Raw genomic sequence first — 12611 nt, 5'->3', positions numbered from 1 at the left:
CACGTCTGTACGTTGAGCCGCTGCTAAAACACATTTCGATTTCGGGCGTCACGTCTCGTGGCGTGTGCAGGAGGCAACCTGTGCCTTGGGTGCATACTCTTATGCGTAATTTGTGACTTGTTTCTGTACTTGTAATATTTAATTTGTCTTTGACTAGATGCCGAATAAGTATCCTGGGATGAATTATGTGGATTTTAAAACATGATGCATGGTAAAGACTACAAGGTAAATGCACTGCACTAGGCCAAGCACCAAGATGTGATTGCGTACAGCATTACGTGTAAATGCATGTGTGGGACTACGGTATGCAGTTGCAAAGTGCGAAACAGTGAAAGCGGGCAAATAAATTGGGTAACAGAGGGTGTAGTTTGTATGTCAGCGCTGCTGATGTGACGTATCAAGATCATAAAGCTTTCACGTAATTAGAATATCAATATTCTCTCGAAAGAAAAAGGAAAACAGGTGAACTGAGCACGGATTTCTCAAGAGTCATCGTGCTCTTTCGCACGATTTTCGTCATCGAGAGAGGAGTGTGACGTCATAGATCAGGTGGGTTGAGTGCGGCGCGAGTGAATTGGGTGGACGGTGATAACCGGGGTTAACGCGTTCGAAATTTGGGTGATGAGCTGAGGGTCGACACTCGCGCATATTGTGCAGTTCGTGAAAATTGCGTCGACCCTTGGTGACGCCTGGCTCAACGTGCAAATCAAAAAGTGCCTAATATCTATTTATAACAGAGCACATTATACACTATTTCCATTATCAAACTGAGTTCTTCAGAGGCTGGTATCTTACTTGTACCATGGAGCTACAACTTGGTACAAAGTGTAGCTCCATGCTTGTACAGTGTACATACATGTATAATGCAAGCTGGGCAAGACTTGACTTTATAGGTCATTTGCTCTACATAAATTACAAGAAGACATCACAGTTTGGCACAAGGCAAGTCCTCTTCCTAACATACAGTATAAAGATTGATTTTACAGGTTCAGAAATCCCAAAGTCAACATGGTAGTCAAGAAAAATGAATAGGCCTACCCTGTATTACATTGGGAGTTGCTTTTCACCATGTAATGATATTCTGGCGAAAGAGAAATGAGTGGGAGTTAAAATCAAGTTTCAGAATTTTAAAGGATGAATTACTTTTTGACGTTGACTATCTTCTCATTAAACATTAAAATCTCTACAAAGTGTGCTTTTGAAGATACATCCTGTAAATCTTGGATTAAAAAAAAAAAGAAAACTTTATTCTCTCACTAGCAGGGCCTATCTGATCAACAAAATAATGCACAATTCAGTGGGCAAAGGCTACAGTTATACTGGGTTTGCAGCAGCGGGATTACAGGTGTTTGGTACATGTACAGAATGTCAAAAGCAAAGTTCATGCACCACTTATCAGCTCATTACCTCCTGTATCAACAGAGCAGAACAATTTGACTTCATAAAGTTTTAACTTACTTCATTGGTTCAAACTCACATCATAATAGGCCTACATTCGTACCATTCAAGCCAATATCACAGGGTATTTAATTATTGTGTGTGTTTATTTACTGGTACACCCTTGATTTATGTCTGCTACTCTTACTTATGTTTTGACTTGTCTGTTATCTCTCGTTTTTTCATGTTTCCTTTTGTATCTTCCCTTTTGCGCTTAGAAACACTGTATTAAAGGTGCATGGTCCCAGTGTTTTAGTCAAATGCGTATGCGGGCGCATGGCACAAGTTTCCTATAGAGACCTACGCTATCGACTCCTCTTTTATAGCGCTTACGCTTTGGCCCACTTCCCCGAGTCCGAAGAAGTACGATCCACTGTAGTCAGCGGTCCGATCACAGTTTGGCTCATGATTCGGCTGAGGGGGATGACAGCTTTAGCAAACTTCTTTTGTGATGTCATAATAACAAGCATATATGCACGCACCCTGGCATTACTACAGACTGCGCGATGTGCAGAGAAGACAACAAAGGCAACGTTACTTAGCAACACCTACGCACTTTACTCTTGATGACAGCTCAACTTCGGTAATCTTCGTATCAATGCTAACGGTGATCGGCAGTATCATCAACAGCACCCTCCACACTACCGGGACTATGCCCCTTTAAGCGCAAATGTATTATCATCAAAATTATTACTATTATTATTATTTGCTTATCTTGATGAAGACAGCAGTTCTGTATTACAGGTAGGCCTAATACTTTGGAATGACAACTCACCTCGATACTGTAGGCCTATATGTACATAAATATGTCCCCTGTACATTGTACTTATACAAGTACACCTGACAATTCACTTGTGTGATTTGTTATTATAGAGAAAAGCGCTTTTAGAAGAGAAAAAAAAAAATAATAGCAGAGACAGCTAGATAGAATGCATAAAGGAGCAGCTAAGATGTGAAACTACTGTTTAGGGAGGCTGTGTGCTGACAGTTCTATACTGCAGCTTTATCAAGGCATCCCGCTATGGGCATGGGAACTGCATGACCCCAGCCAGGTCAAAGGTCAGGAAAGGTCGGCACCAACAATTCCCAGAGGGTGTTCCCTTACCAGCTGATGGGCCTTACTGGTTTCCCTCTCTTCACCCAAAGAGAAGATATGTCACACACACTCACACACACACACCCAGTAGCCCATTGATACCAAACAAGGCACATTTTGAAGCAGGGAGCTGTATAACACACTTGACTTTTGTAATAATAAAAATAAAAAGAAATGAAAAAAGAGGGGTAGACCCTTGCGGTTAGCTACATGTACACCATCCACACTTGCCCAAAACTGGTAGAGATACACACTACAGCCTGTCATGCGATCCTTCGGTACAACTCTGTACAAAAGTATAGCCATCCGTACCTCATCAGCTCCACATCCAGTATACAATTATTGTACCATGATGCTGGAAGATGTGACATAAAAGACTCTGGGGGAAATTTGTAGGGCCTACATGTACATACTGTACATTTGTTTGGCTACTCAGGCTCAGAATTGAGAAACCAAATGTACAGAGTGCTTATCAGGATTGAACATAATCACATTGTACTGTAAACAAAGCCTTCTGCTATGTACAGTACATTGTACAGTTGTACACAGTTTGAAGGAGTACAGTTGTATAATGTTCACTCTACAAGTGATCGCTTTTCCTTTGGAAGATGAATTTATGTTTAATACCAAATTTTCACCGAAATTTGTTTAAAAAAGAGACATTTGGCATGAAAAGTTAATTCATGTCCTGGCTACAATCTGCACAGCGTCCACATTGTACTGTACCTTGTGATTCTGGTGTGGCAAACTCGCAGAATGCCGACATTATCTTTTCAGAATTTCACTGTGTCTTTGAATGCTTTGAGGTATCTTTCCCTAGATGTAGGCCTACACACGTACATGTGTACAATTCTGTAACATACACATGTTATGTGTAGAAGTGACATAGCAAATAAAATCCCCTGTAAACTTTTTGTCACTGGTCTAGATGTCAAGAAGCGTATCTTTTTGTAATCATTTGACTTCGATCATTTACAATGTACAGTAAATGTACATACAGTGTAATTAGTGTATGTATCCACTGAACACACTGTTTCACAATTTAATATAGCACGGTTGTACGTGTACAATACTGTAGGCGTACACTGCACAATACACAAGATGTACCTGGTAGTAGTGTGCTCTTGAATCAAACAGTTTTATTATCTGAATCTGCGGAATCTGAGATTGAATTTTGAAAACTCCAGACTTCTCCTCAAATAAAGAAAATTACGGTACCAGCATCTCTGATGAATAAATTGTATCACTTATATGTGAAATACTCACACATGCACTACATAAATCACCCTTACCCTCCCCCCTCCCCCCCCCCAAAAAAAAAAAAAAAAAAAAACTGTGATGGATTACATTAAAAAAAGATACAGGACTGCATTGTATGTCTATGTTGTAAATATATCATCGATACTGCATGAAACACACACATTACATATCATACAAGCTGTATCATGGAAAAACCAAAGGAATACTGTAAAACGAGGAATGTTCGCTTGCATTTTAATTTTGTGAGAGCCAAGATTCGTGAAATCAAAACGCACGCGAAAGTTCTTGTCTACACCATATGCATTGAATATTTAGAGGCAACTCGCGAAAACTTCATACCGCGAAAATATCTTTTTTTACAGTAGGCTCCACAGTTATTCCTAACATTGGGTATTATGAATTGAATACTGGCATACATGGGTGCGTCATACAGATGTTGTGTGTGGTATTTGTCAATATGAACAACAATGTTTCACAAGGAGTGGTCTACCGGTACTTGTTTGGTTGGTGTTGTTGTTTCTTTTTCCCTGTTGGTATACAATATGTAAGTGCAGTCAACTGCACCAGTGCTTCATGGCATATCATTTGAAGGACCATGACAACCTACCCCAGAGTGGTACATTCCAATTTTCCTTGTTTGTCAGTGTATATGATGACAACAAAAAATAGTGTGAAATTATTGTGAAAAAAAAAAAAAAAATGAGAGAAGAAGTACATTGTAGTTACACACACTAGTCAGCCTGCCTGAAGCATGACATCACATCAGAATGTGATTCTGCACACAAGAACAACAACAACAAAAAAGCACTGAGTACAATGTTCATTGTATTTGTGTGAGGGGGTGTTCACTGACAAAATTCAAGGAGAATGTAGTGTATACAAGAGAAAATCCCCAGCATATGGCAAAAGGGCTAAGAACTGCTCAGCCTTGGCAGTGGTAATTTGCATATCAATGATCTCAGATTTCTCTGTCCAAAGTTCACTACACTCTGTGATATGAGATGTACAGGTGTGATAAGGTTTACCTCCTACAGCTCTGGCAATGTAATCGCATGGACCTGATATTGCAGAAGGGGGACCCTCCATTTACAATGAAAAAAATAAAAGATAAAAAAAAAAAAAGGTTTAGCCTCAGGTATCCATTTGATTATAATGTGTCATTATGAAAGCAATATATCATACCCACAATGACTGCATTGAGAAAGCAAATAGGACTCGGAGTTAGTCATGGTTGTAGTTGTACTTGTTTAGTACCTGCAAATAAATTCACAGCTGTTTAAAAAATAGATGTACAAAAAACATTGTACAATGCACTGATACAATTGTAGCTCACAGAGCACACACAATACACAGCACATCCCTCCCCCTTTTTTTTCAGAGATAGTTGTGCACATTACTTCGCTAAGGTGATTTTGCTGTCTAAAGTTGTTTTTGCTGTCTAATTCTACAAAATATGAGGAACCCGTACAAAGTTGATACAACTGTAGGCCTACATGTATATTTTGATCCATGAAAACAAGAGAACAAGATATGAAGTAACTTTAAAATGCATTCTTTAACCCGTTCAGACGGTTTGATTTTGCTACAACCAAGGAGGTACTAGGCGAGCTCGCCTAGAACCTCCTTGCTACAACACGCATTTCCCTTTATAGACGCTTGCCCGAGTATACTTGGGACTCGTTCTCAACGGGTTAAAGAACAGGTGTTATTTGGTGCAGAACCATCCCCCCCCAAAAAAAAAAACAAAAACAAACAAACAAAAAACAACAACAACAACAACAACAACAACAACAACAACAACAAAGAAATGAACAAAGAAACTAACAAAATGAATGGTGGGATTTAAACTAAAACCAATGAGATCAAAATTTAGGTTTGATGCTACCTGAATGTTAATACCATGATGGTAATAAGGTATCCTATGAGATATAATCTTGTTTATTAACAGCAGGAATGCAATATATTTCTTATTCAAATAGTGGTAGGCCTGTGAAGGAACCAATTTCAATTTTGCTGGCATACATAATAACTTGTATTTCTCAAAATATCATATTCAAGGGAGGTTGCATGCTTAGCCTTGAGAAATAGTATGCACCAAGGTAGACATCAAGGAAGTGTGAAATCACTAGCACTCCTTACAAAGCTCTCAACAAAATTTGAGTTCTCAGGCAATAACATTCCCACCTCCCTGCAATAACCATGTACCAGTCATTGTAACCTGGGTATTCATGTCTACTGAAGTACCAAAAGCACACATTATTGGTAAAGAAAATGATCAAAGACATAAATATTATCTATTTCCCTTAGTCTTACATGTTTTCATACATTTATATTCCTGTAACAATTTCAAACATATTCCACAATCAGATTTATATCTGTTTACTAAACCTTAGAACTTTCCAAAGGGGGCAGAGTCTCGTTGAAATAAAATGAAATCACATAAAATATCCACATTATTCATTTCTAACAGACGAAATGACAGAAGCATCACTGTTCTACTTTTTTCTTTTTTCTTTTTTTGGCTGTAATTTTTGTTTTGATGGCATTATTCTATTGAATGATTAGCTGTGCCAAGATCACCCCATGAGTGCATTTGTAAGGCACTACCATAAGGGCCATGTGTCTTTAATTACAAGTTTGGGTGTGGTTGTTTGTTGTTGTTGTTGTTTGTTTGTTTTTTTTTCATTGCACCTTAATACACTGTCAGCACCTCACAGACTGATCAGCTTTGTGAGGGCCAAAGCTGTTGTGAGGGCCAAAGCTGTTGCTGTACACAAAATAGCCACGTACAAGTACAGTACATGTATCTTGCAACTCTACAGCAGAGCCTCTAACGTGTAACTTTATTCCATGTGTTTAAGCCAACCTGATGAATACTGTGAAATCATGCAACCAAAAAGGCAAAAATTCTGCAGCATAAAATCATTGACATAATTACCGGTATTATAAAGCATTGATGAGATAAAGTTCTGTGAATGGTCACAATTCCACAACTCTGTGTAGCTGACACCATCGTGTCAAGGGTCACATGATAAACCAACTCCTGTCAACATGTCTTACCTCTTAATCTTTTCACCATGACGACAACACACTGAAAAACAGGCTGCCAAAATTCACACAGGTATACAAAATGAGGGAGACAATTGTACTGTATTTCAGGTGTAGAATACACTTTGTATGTGTGTTACAGTGTGCATCCGTATGGGCAGTATTGAGACAAAAAGTTTACAGTGTAACACCAATTTCAACAGTTGTCCTAAGTGGGCCCTAGCGTTAGGGCCTACATACTAGCTACTATCAAGTGATCTAGATTTCTAGCACACGCACACGAGCAATCTACTGTACTGTAGAAGTTCTAGTGTCAAAAGTGATTGTCTAGTAGATCTAGTATGCTTGAGTGACCCGCACCTCGTCATAGTAAATGTTTTTTTTTTTCTTAAATCACACTAGTACATTTCATTACTGAAATTTCTATGAAATCCCACTCACATAAAGGAAAAATGCTGAAGATTCAAATGGAACCACAAGTTCAGTGATCGATACCAGAAATTTGCAGCTATTGTCGTCAAATGCAAACGATGCGGAATTCAGACATGTGCAGGTGACCATGATGATACTGATAACAAGTATTCCTTATTCAATGTAAGGTTTTCAAGAAAAATTGTTTGGTTTTCACCTCAGTTTGCTTGAAAATTGTGGTAACCCTGCAAAGTTTCAAGCGTACTGAACACAGCCCGGGGCAAAAATGTTTGTTCAGTGCGCTTGTAGCAATTTTACGCAGGGTGACGATATTTGGGCCCCTGAGAAGGTGTGGGCACCTAGGTCCTCACATTGATTGAGTCACCTAAGCCCTAACGTTACTTCAAATGAGGCCCGAGGGATGAGCAGAGCAATCTAACCGTTTGGCGTTGGTGTAGTAAACAATTAACAATATTTAGTTGTTGGCCCTTGCTACTGTACTAGTAAATTTAATAGTCTATTAGCAGGGATTACTAAGTATTTAATAGGGCCTAGGCCTAGGTTACTGTGTCTTATTATGAGATACACTTTGTATGACAGGACTTAACGTCAGTAGCAGCAGGCAGGCTTTCCTTTTCTTTCTTCTTTTTTTTTTTTTTTTTTTTAGATGGAATTCTATTAATACCTTACCATACAACGTACAACCAACAAGATGAACCACTGCATTTCTTATACTCATAACATAGGATGATTTCATACCACATGAAGAACAGAAATGTTAATATACCTTGACTTCAAATGTTTTGTCTGTCCCATCCAAGAATAGTACACGACAAACCAGAACATTCTTGTTTCGAGATGGTACGTGGACATGGGTTCCATGCCCGTGCCTTCCCGCCGAGTCTATTCTGTCGCCGGGTCGCTTGCGTCGGGAGAAACGTTTAGAGAGAAATCGCATCATTTTGTCCCATAAATCTTGTGACACAATCCAATCGACTAATGAAGTGGCATCAAATAAGATACGCTGAAAACTATCCGCGGAATTGAGTTCTCGTCAAAGTCATGTGAAAAGGAGCAGCCTCAGAATTTTACCACCAGGATCACCCGCCCCTCTGATAACCGCTAAGCCAACGCTGCGAGATTCAGCTGATTTTACATCCACTTTACGTGCACAGTACATACGTACATAAAGCACGAGCAATACACTACGGAGGGGTACGGTTACGCCAGAAAGATGCCCAACTTCTCGCTGGCTAAGTCAACACCGCGTACCGTGATGCAGCCTAGCTAGCAGCGAGATGTGGAACGATGTTCTCTACACAATACAGTAATTACACATTCCATGAAACGCGCGCGGCGTGCTCCCACTACTACTATGTATGTAGACGGCAGAGCGCGCGCAGATCATGTACTTAGTTTACTGCGCTGCGTGGATTTGTGTTCAAGATTGCGATTGCCGATTTCACAAGCACAGTCTAAAAAAATAACAAAATAGAAACCAATAGATTAAAACATATAGAGAGAAAATTCACTATAATTTCACTTTTCTATAGCATAATGAAAGAGCACTGGACTTACTTCATTCAGAAAGTAGGGGGAATAATGCAAGTCGATGGAATGTTTACTAAATAATGAACAATGAAATTTTGTGGAATTCTCCTTATATTTTATTTGTATTGTTGTTCATACATGACGTCATGAACTGCAGTAGTCTTGTTATCAAGCAATGACGACATGAAAACTATAAACTTTTGAGTCAATGGTTCGATTTTCCTCAAATTTTCATTGATGTATTCTACCAATTTTACTACTTTCACTCAACCCGTTGGGATTTGGTTTCCTTTAAAAGGCTTTTATTTTTTATTATTATTATTATTAGTATCATTATTATAATTATTATAATTATTATCATTATTATTATTATCATCATCATCATCATTACTTTCATCATTTTATCAGGGGGGATCCATCAACGTATGTCAGTCAAGGGACTGTGTAGGCTTACGTACTTTTCCTTTCAAATACATCATTAGGGCCTATTTGTTTGGGATATCTCTGCCATTTCAAAATCAATTTTCATCAAATAAACGTTGATTCCCTCTTGAAACTCCATGCTCTTTCATATTTCATAAGAGATTATCTCACCAAAAAAATGTTAGGTCTCAATTAAAACTACGAGTATGCGAACCCTTTAAATCTCAGATCTCCCCTCAAATTTATTTTATATGCAAATGAATAATGTTGGACTATACATACTGTTTTTCCTCTTCATTCCTATACCAGGGGCGGATCCAGGGAGGACCGCAACCGGCGCACGCCCCCCCCCCTTTATTTTTTGTTGAAACAAAAGAAATAAAAAGAAAAACATGGAGGGAGGGGTGCGTGCGCCCCCCCCCCTTTAATTTTGTAAACACGCCCCCTCTTTACGGAATTCCTGGATCCGCCCCTGCTATACTGCCCTTTGACATTGTTGTTTCTGGCATTTATCATTTACAGCTGAGCCATGACTGACGTGTCAGTTTATCGGCATAACTCAACAAAAGAAACTTAACATAAAAATTAGAAAAAGAAAACACAAACTCATCTGTCACTCATTACATGCACAAATTTTAACTAAACTTCCAACAATACTTGTTCATGAATTATTTTCCCTCAGTTTAACGTGTGTGCTTGTGTGTGTGTGTACTTTTTCCCCCTGTATTCACAGAATCCCCATTATCATGTTTTAGGCCAAAAGTTCCCTTTAAAGAAGTCGATTGTGCAGAGAAATGAAAAGAACTATATAGCAAAACTACAGGTTTGGATTTCGACTAAAATAATTATTATGATGAGGAAGTTTTGTTCTCCAAAACTCGGAGCCTATACCTCTGCCTTATATCATTAATGTTAGATATTCAATATCTAGTAAATTGTGACAAAGGCAGCAGGACATGAAATATAAAATACATTGGTATACATAATATGGGATTTTTTTTTTTTTTTTTGTATACGCATATCGGACGAACCCATGGATGGCCTATATATAATTGTATATATGTTATATTCCATCAAAAGTTATAGTGTTTCTGAATTCACACGGGGAGGACCCAATAGGTTCTTTTGGACTACATAGTGAAAATTGCATGATGTAATGTAATTATAGAAGAATACCGTGCAGCATGTTTAAAGGACGAGTTTACCTTCATAATACATACCTGGATTGAGATAATGCAGCAGTAAGTGGAATACATCAGTGGATGTTTGAGGAAAATTTGACAATCCGTTCAAAAGTTTGCAAAATTTCTCTGCAGTCACTGCTGGATGACAAGACTACTGCACTTGGTATTGATGATATCCAGAGCTACTTAGTCTCACGCATTCTGCGTGAGACTCAAGCATTTAGGGACCATCTGCACGATCTCACGCATGACACCCATTTTTCTCACGCATCGGGCGAAGTCTGCAACTTGGGCCTATAATAATGAGCATAGCTCAAAAGATTAAAGTAATAGTTGCAACTATTATTATTATTATTATTATTTATTCGGCATTTGCAAAACATTACAAGTGATAACAGAGAAACAGAATAAACAAACAAAACACATGAGAACAAAGTGTCAGGCTTTCCCTGTTGAGCTTCCCGAAAAAAAAAAATGAAGGTATATTTCCCTTTTGTCTTTCAAAATAAGTAAAAAATAGTCACTTAAGTATGCTCCTGATCGCACCATTAAGAGCTAAAAATTGTAAAAGCTCCCTACCGTGGGAGGCCACAGGGGGGAAAAAACCCCTCCCATCACCCTCGCTCACGGGCACATTCGCATGCCGAGATGCCGAGTCATGAAAATCTCACTCATTAATTTTTTTTGAACTTGGCATGCCTGGATATCGCATATACCTAGCTCGATGTATTATAAGGAAAATAAGTGAATTAGACAAAATTTCATTTTTTTTTTGGAAAAAAAGTACATTCCCTCAACTTGTAACGGACAATCATTTTTTAATGGTGATATTACTCCCCCTGCCTTCTGAAAGAGGCAAGTCATGTGCTCTTTTATGCAAGATAGAGGAAAATGTTGAATTTTCTTTATATTTTCTTTGTATCGTTCTATAACGACATCACAAACTGTATGTAGGTATAGTCTTCACATCCAGCGATTGCAGTAAACTGAAAACTATAAAATTCTTAATTTTTGAACGAATTGTCTGATTTTACTCAAACTTTCACGTATGTGTTCATATTGATGCACTCTCTCAATCCACGTGTCTATGAAGGTGGACTTGTCCTTTCATTTGACTTCAGAAATGGAAATAAAACAAAAGGAAAAGAACGGTAGAAGTTTCATGCGATTGCATGAACACGAATTAGGCCTAGCATGTTGTAGGCCTACTCAGAAAATTTCGTTTCTTTTTTTCCCCCACAATCGTTAAATCAGATGTCAATGACATGGACAAAATAAACTATATAGAATAAACTAATGGACAAAGAAAAAAATATATATCATGGTCCAGATTACACTAAGTTACGGGTTTGTATAATAACGATTGTAACAGCTAAGTGTAAATGGCCCAATTTATCTTTTATTTATGTACCAGTTATTATCTTAACAAGAATTAAACGAAATTCAGGGAATGTTGTAAATGTAGGCCAATATGGGAGACTTGCGATAACATCTTTACCCCTTAATATGCAACGTTATAATTGCAACCACGAAGCCTTATCCCTTACTCTTAGGGTCAACATGGATGCCACTTTCAAAACCCCATTCTTTGTTGTTTCCACATCCGGATCGCCTCCTGACCACTTGGCTTTGAGTGAATTTAATAAAGGCATTATTTACCATTTACAGATAAAACAAAACCCAGATCTAGTGCTTGAAAATAGACCTAAAATGTGAGTTATCGGGACAGGAACAACCAATGCAAAAATTTTAATCATTATAATCAATGTTAATTAAGTATTGTTAAATATGCAAAACGTGAACATTGTTTCTATCATAGACTAAACCGTCTACAGTTATGGTTTAGCAAGAAAAATGGCGATATCCCCTTATATTTTAGGCTTTATTGCAAAATTTTTACATGATATAGTAGGATGTATAACTGACCTACACATATGCATCAATATTTGCATCCAAAAGTACATCCATAATACTCAATTCAACAATGAGAAACGGGTGTTTTGAGTTTATCACTCCCTTGCAAGTGACTCGCGTTCATCCTAAAAAGGGATGGTATAGTTTTGGGTGAGATGGGGCTTCAGGTTTCCACCTCTTTTTGTGTGAGATAATGAGAAATCTCTTACAATATTTGAAAGAGCGTGTAATTCTAAGAGGAATTCAAAGTTTATTTTGATGAAAATATTGATTTTGAAATTGCAGAG

The sequence above is a fragment of the Diadema setosum genome, chromosome 20, assembly GCF_964275005.1.
Source record: "Diadema setosum chromosome 20, eeDiaSeto1, whole genome shotgun sequence".
NCBI classification, from domain to species: domain Eukaryota; kingdom Metazoa; phylum Echinodermata; class Echinoidea; order Diadematoida; family Diadematidae; genus Diadema; species Diadema setosum.
This window is presented reverse-complemented; position numbering follows the sequence as displayed.